Here is a 7,594-nt window from a genome sequence, read left to right as displayed (position 1 = left end):
GCCCTCCCTCCACTGGAGCACAGAGTGAATGGCTGCAAATGAGATTTTGTGTTGTCTTTAGGAGGGCACCTGTGTCTCTAGCAGACTCCTATCTCTTCCTGGCAGACAGAATCCCTGCTGATTTTCACAGCCAGATGTTATGTGGGTACCTTTTTGTATATTGATTTTGTATAAGCAAGTTTACTGTGATTGTTTATTGTTTCTAATAGTTTTTTTTTTTTGGTGGATTTTTTTAGGGTTTTCTATATATAGAATCATTTCATCTGCAAATAATGACACTTTTACTTCTCCATTTGGGTGCTTTTTATTTCTTTTTCTTGCTTAATTGCTCTGGTTAGGACTTCTGGTACTGTGTTGAATAATAGTGGCAAGAATGAGCATCCTTATCTTGTTCCTAATCTTAGAAGAAAAGCTTTCAGTTTTTTACCATTGAGTATAATATTAGCTAGGGTTTGTCATATATGGCCTTTATTATGTTGGTACTTTCCTTCTATGCCTATTTTATTGAGTGTTTTTTTAAAGTCATGAATGGATGTTGTATCTTGTCATTATGCTAATTGAAATAAGCCAGTCACAAGAAGAGAAATATTTTATGATTTCATTTATATGAAATATCCAAAGTAGTCAAATTAGTAGAATCAGAAAGTAGAGTGGTGGTTGCTAGGGGGAAGGAAAAGGGGAAATAAGGAATTTTTGTTTAGTGGATATAAAGATGCAGTTGGGCAAGATGAAAAAAATTTGGAGATTAGTTGTGCCACACTGTGAGTATACTTACCTCTACTGAACTGTGCATAAAAATAATTGATTAACATGTGAGGGAGTGTATGGTAATTTTGTTCTTGAGTGGGCAGGGATATGAAAGAAAACAATTTCAGTTGTTTGTTTATGAGTTCTTTACAAAACATCGAGAGTTTTGCCTAGAGGTGTGTTTATCTGGCTATCTCTGTTGTAAGGCCAGTCAGTGTCTTTCCATCAGTACTTCCTACCTTGGGTAGCCAGGTCTGCACTGTCTCTCTCATTCTAACTTTTATCTTCAGCCTGTTAGTTAGGCCTGACTCCTCTAGAGAAAGAAAGGTCTCAGGCGGTAGCTGAAGTAGCTGGTTGTGAGTCTGTAGGCAAGGTGACAAATAGTGACTCATAAGAGAGGCGGTGTCTCCATATCTGTGTCAGTGACAACTCAATGAGATCGGCAGGTTTGGCACCTTGTATGAGAATTTAGGGACAGAACTTTAAGCGGGGAAGCAGGGGACCAGTGGGGTGGATCAGATCCCCATTGAGTGGCTTGTCGAGCACAAACATAGACATGATATTGTTTGAGGCTAATGAGAAAAATGAAGTTGTTGCTTTTTATTTACTCCCTTATCCACATTGGGGATCGTTTAAACTTTGACAGTTAATTTCACTTTAGCTTGATTTATTTAAGCAATAGTGAAAAAAAGACAGCTTTTGTAAGTGTGCTTATAAAACCACTAAGCAGAGAGTTAAAAGACTTGAGCTCTCATTGCTATTTTGGTGCAGACTATTTGTATGATGGACTCATCTGCTAAATGTGAACAATGGTCTAGCTAGTCTCTGAATCCCTGCTGGTCTCCTGTTACAAAGAAGGAACCTAGGTAACAATTCACGCAGAGGGATTTTCCTTCTAATGAAAGAATTTTGTTCACATAGTTCCTATTTTTTCCTTTATCGCTTTATCCACTGGACTAACTCATGAAATACATGAGTTTTCTTTCCAGGAAGGAGAACATTTTCTTTATTGATTTCCCTTTGTCAAGATATTTTAGCACAATTTTTCTGCTCTCTAGTCTTCATTAGAAAACATTTCCTAGTGTCTTGGAAGCAGGTCCTATGGACAGTAGTTTGTGCTTCCCGATCTTGGTTTGACTTGGATAATAGCCATCTGGGTTGATGTTTTGATAATAATTATGATTCTATTAGCAATTGAGGTAAACCTTTTTCCATCCTGTAGGTGACAATGTGGAAAATGATTATGTTACAGAAAAACATAGGATTTGATTAAATACTTTCTTCTTTAGACTCCTTAATATTTTTGCATGCTGTGTAACTAGGGTTTGGTCATACAGGTTGCTAGTGATGAAGAAAAGATGTAATTCAGGCCATTGGGAAGAAAGTCTTTCGGGGTTTATGAGAAATAAGCATAGAAGACACAAATTATAGTATATGATCAATTGTTTATTTTCAGTTTTTATGCAATTTATTTTATGAATTCTATATGCTGAAAGGTGATTTTAATAAATACAGAATAATACACAGTTCCAATAGATGCATAATAGAGGCACATGTACTGAGCCATGATAGTAGTATAGCAGCTATGGACTCTGGAACTATGTTTCTATAATTTTGACTCCACTTTTTATTTTTGGAAAAGATTATAGTATAAAATCAAACAGGTTCTAAATTTTAATCCCTCAAAAAATGGTTACATAAACCCGTCTACCAAAATACTCATACATTTCATAATTTATTTGTCCATAACATTGCTTTCTTCCATTCACCATTTTATAGTTATAAAGATAAAACCTTCCCAGAGAATGAGAAGAAACAATCACCAAGGTAGAGAAATAGGATAATATGTTAAAAAGATAATAGAAGATAACCTCTGTGAAAGTATAAAGAAACATTCTTGATTCAAATTTGTGTTGTTCCTTCTCATACTCTTTGAATTAATTATATTTCTATTGTCTCTCACTCATAATAATAGTGTTGTTGAGACTGACAAAATCCCAGCTGCTTTAAACTATCACTCGACTGACCATATATCACAGGGTTTATATAACTATCTGATGTATTGGACCTTGAAAAGTCTTCTCCATATAGAGGTGTGCCTCTAAATCCCACATGACTGGATTTAGGTCTTCCAGCCTTGTTATCATAGGCCTGAATAATATTCAGTCCATGGTGTCTACTGTAACCAGAATGAGATGAAATGTCTCTATGTACATTCCTAGAGTTTCTGGAGCTATCTGCTGCCTGTTCAAGGTGGTGTCCCTGTCTATGTGTACTGCCGGTTCCTGACTGACCATGGAAAGATAGGGACTGCCTGTGGGTGGATGTTTGCCCTTGAGGAGACCCCGAGTGCATAGGGCTGTTTCCTGATTGTCCATGGCCAGATGCATGCTGAAGCGTTGAACTGGACCCACTCCCAACACGGGTCGAGGAGGATGGTCTACTTGAATTTTCGCTGTCGCTGGCCTGACTGCTGCTGGACCCCCGACGTGTGGTCGTCCTGGATCCTGAAGACGATGGTCGGTGTCCAGTGCCCGAGTGTGTGTGGCTGTCAGGTGACTGCTCATGGGGGGATTGCTGTCTTCCTCTTGAGCTCGATCCTGACTGCCCCTGGGATGAGGCGTGGTGTCCTCGCGAGGATGTCTCTGCATGATGTGAGCCTGATTGTCTAGAGGTGTCTGCAGACCGTCCATGACTAGATCCCTGTCTTCTGCTGGCATGAGAGCCTGAGTGTCCCTGGGTGTGCTCAGAGTGCCCATGCTGGGCTTGCTGCCCTCGATGGGCACCAGAGTGTCCAGAACCGTGTCCGGACTGGTCATGGGTAGACCCATGGTGGTGTGCGGAACTGGATCCAGCCCTGTCATGGGTTGAGCCAGATTGTCTACCTGAATGTTCAGAGTGTCCTTCGCTGTCGCTGGCCTGACTGCTGCTGGACCCCCGACGTGTGGTCGTCCTGGATCCTGAAGACGATGGTCGGTGTCCAGTGCCCGAGTGTGTGTGGCTGTCAGGTGACTGCTCATGCGGGGATTGCTGTCTTCCTCTTGAGCTCGATCCTGACTGCCCCTGGGATGAGGCGTGGTGTCCTCGCGAGGATGTCTCTGCATGATGTGAGCCTGATTGTCTAGAGGTGTCTGCAGACCGTCCATGACTAGATCCCTGTCTTCTGCTGGCATGAGAGCCTGAGTGTCCCTGGGTGTGCTCAGAGTGCCCATGCTGGGCTTGCTGCCCTCGATGGGCACCAGAGTGTCCAGAACCGTGTCCGGACTGGTCATGGGTAGACCCATGGTGGTGTGCGGAACTGGATCCAGCCCTGTCATGGGTTGAGCCAGATTGTCTACCTGAATGTTCAGAGTGTCCTTCGCTGTCGCTGGCCTGACTGCTGCTGGACCCCCGACGTGTGGTCGTCCTGGATCCTGAAGACGATGGTCGGTGTCCAGTGCCCGAGTGTGTGTGGCTGTCAGGTGACTGCTCATGCGGGGATTGCTGTCTTCCTCTTGAGCTCGATCCTGACTGCCCCTGGGATGAGGCGTGGTGTCCTCGCGAGGATGTCTCTGCATGATGTGAGCCTGATTGTCTAGAGGTGTCTGCAGACCGTCCATGACTAGATCCCTGTCTTCTGCTGGCATGAGAGCCTGAGTGTCCCTGGGTGTGCTCAGAGTGCCCATGCTGGGCTTGCTGCCCTCGATGGGCACCAGAGTGTCCAGAACCGTGTCCGGACTGGTCATGGGTAGACCCATGGTCGTGTGCGGAACTGGATCCAGCCCTGTCATGGGTTGAGCCAGATTGTCTACCTGAATGTTCAGAGTGTCCTTCGCTGTCGCTGGCCTGACTGCTGCTGGACCCCCGACGTGTGGTCGTCCTGGATCCTGAAGACGATGGTCGGTGTCCAGTGCCCGAGTGTGTGTGGCTGTCAGGTGACTGCTCATGCGGGGATTGCTGTCTTCCTCTTGAGCTCGATCCTGACTGCCCCTGGGATGAGGCGTGGTGTCCTCGCGAGGATGTCTCTGCATGATGTGAGCCTGATTGTCTAGAGGTGTCTGCAGACCGTCCATGACTAGATCCCTGTCTTCTGCTGGCATGAGAGCCTGAGTGTCCCTGGGTGTGCTCAGAGTGCCCATGCTGGGCTTGCTGCCCTCGATGGGCACCAGAGTGTCCAGAACCGTGTCCGGACTGGTCATGGGTAGACCCATGGTGGTGTGCGGAACTGGATCCAGCCCTGTCATGGGTTGAGCCAGATTGTCTACCTGAATGTTCAGAGTGTCCTTCGCTGTCGCTGGCCTGACTGCTGCTGGACCCCCGACGTGTGGTCGTCCTGGATCCTGAAGACGATGGTCGGTGTCCAGTGCCCGAGTGTGTGTGGCTGTCAGGTGACTGCTCATGCGGGGATTGCTGTCTTCCTCTTGAGCTCGATCCTGACTGCCCCTGGGATGAGGCGTGGTGTCCTCGCGAGGATGTCTCTGCATGATGTGAGCCTGATTGTCTAGAGGTGTCTGCAGACCGTCCATGACTAGATCCCTGTCTTCTGCTGGCATGAGAGCCTGAGTGTCCCTGGGTGTGCTCAGAGTGCCCATGCTGGGCTTGCTGCCCTCGATGGGCACCAGAGTGTCCAGAACCGTGTCCGGACTGGTCATGGGTAGACCCATGGTGGTGTGCGGAACTGGATCCAGCCCTGTCATGGGTTGAGCCAGATTGTCTACCTGAATGTTCAGAGTGTCCTTCGCTGTCGCTGGCCTGACTGCTGCTGGACCCCCGACGTGTGGTCGTCCTGGATCCTGAAGACGATGGTCGGTGTCCAGTGCCCGAGTGTGTGTGGCTGTCAGGTGACTGCTCATGCGGGGATTGCTGTCTTCCTCTTGAGCTCGATCCTGACTGCCCCTGGGATGAGGCGTGGTGTCCTCGCGAGGATGTCTCTGCATGATGTGAGCCTGATTGTCTAGAGGTGTCTGCAGACCGTCCATGACTAGATCCCTGTCTTCTGCTGGCATGAGAGCCTGAGTGTCCCTGGGTGTGCTCAGAGTGCCCATGCTGGGCTTGCTGCCCTCGATGGGCACCAGAGTGTCCAGAACCGTGTCCGGACTGGTCATGGGTAGACCCATGGTGGTGTGCGGAACTGGATCCAGCCCTGTCATGGGTTGAGCCAGATTGTCTACCTGAATGTTCAGAGTGTCCTTCGCTGTCGCTGGCCTGACTGCTGCTGGACCCCCGACGTGTGGTCGTCCTGGATCCTGAAGACGATGGTCGGTGTCCAGTGCCCGAGTGTGTGTGGCTGTCAGGTGACTGCTCATGGGGGGATTGCTGTCTTCCTCTTGAGCTCGATCCTGACTGCCCCTGGGATGAGGCGTGGTGTCCTCGCGAGGATGTCTCTGCATGATGTGAGCCTGATTGTCTAGAGGTGTCTGCAGACCGTCCATGACTAGATCCCTGTCTTCTGCTGGCATGAGAGCCTGAGTGTCCCTGGGTGTGCTCAGAGTGCCCATGCTGGGCTTGCTGCCCTCGATGGGCACCAGAGTGTCCAGAACCGTGTCCGGACTGGTCATGGGTAGACCCATGGTGGTGTGCGGAACTGGATCCAGCCCTGTCATGGGTTGAGCCAGATTGTCTACCTGAATGTTCAGAGTGTCCTTCGCTGTCGCTGGCCTGACTGCTGCTGGACCCCCGACGTGTGGTCGTCCTGGATCCTGAAGACGATGGTCGGTGTCCAGTGCCCGAGTGTCTGTGGCTGTCAGGTGACTGCTCATGGGGGGATTGCTGTCTTCCTCTTGAGCTCGATCCTGACTGCCCCTGGGATGAGGCGTGGTGTCCTCGCGAGGATGTCTCTGCATGATGTGAGCCTGATTGTCTAGAGGTGTCTGCAGACCGTCCATGACTAGATCCCTGTCTTCTGCTGGCATGAGAGCCTGAGTGTCCCTGGGTGTGCTCAGAGTGCCCATGCTGGGCTTGCTGCCCTCGATGGGCACCAGAGTGTCCAGAACCGTGTCCGGACTGGTCATGGGTAGACCCATGGTGGTGTGCGGAACTGGATCCAGCCCTGTCATGGGTTGAGCCAGATTGTCTACCTGAATGTTCAGAGTGTCCTTCGCTGTCGCTGGCCTGACTGCTGCTGGACCCCCGACGTGTGGTCGTCCTGGATCCTGAAGACGATGGTCGGTGTCCAGTGCCCGAGTGTCTGTGGCTGTCAGGTGACTGCTCATGGGGGGATTGCTGTCTTCCTCTTGAGCTCGATCCTGACTGCCCCTGGGATGAGGCGTGGTGTCCTCGCGAGGATGTCTCTGCATGATGTGAGCCTGATTGTCTAGAGGTGTCTGCAGACCGTCCATGACTAGATCCCTGTCTTCTGCTGGCATGAGAGCCTGAGTGTCCCTGGGTGTGCTCAGAGTGCCCATGCTGGGCTTGCTGCCCTCGATGGGCACCAGAGTGTCCAGAACCGTGTCCGGACTGGTCATGGGTAGACCCATGGTGGTGTGCGGAACTGGATCCAGCCCTGTCATGGGTTGGGCCAGATTGTCTACCTGAATGTTCAGAGTGTCCTTCGCTGTCGCTGGCCTGACTGCTGCTGGACCCCCGATGTGTGGTCGTCCTGGATCCTGAAGACGATGGTCGGTGTCCAGTGCCCGAGTGTGTGTGGCTGTCAGGTGACTGCTCATGCGGGGATTGCTGTCTTCCTCTTGAGCTCGATCCTGACTGCCTCTGGGATGAGGCGTGGTGTCCTCGCGAGGATGTCTCTGCATGATGTGAGCCTGATTGTCTAGAGGTGTCTGCAGACCGTCCATGACTAGATCCCTGTCTTCTGCTGGCATGAGAGCCTGAGTGTCCCTGGGTGTGCTCAGAGTGCCCATGCTGGGCTTGC

Source organism: Myotis yumanensis, unplaced genomic scaffold, assembly GCF_028538775.1.
Source record: "Myotis yumanensis isolate MYYU_CA2020_CCGP unplaced genomic scaffold, mMyoYum1.0.hap1 SCAF_17, whole genome shotgun sequence".
NCBI classification, from domain to species: domain Eukaryota; kingdom Metazoa; phylum Chordata; class Mammalia; order Chiroptera; family Vespertilionidae; genus Myotis; species Myotis yumanensis.
Note: the sequence above shows the minus strand (reverse complement) of the source record.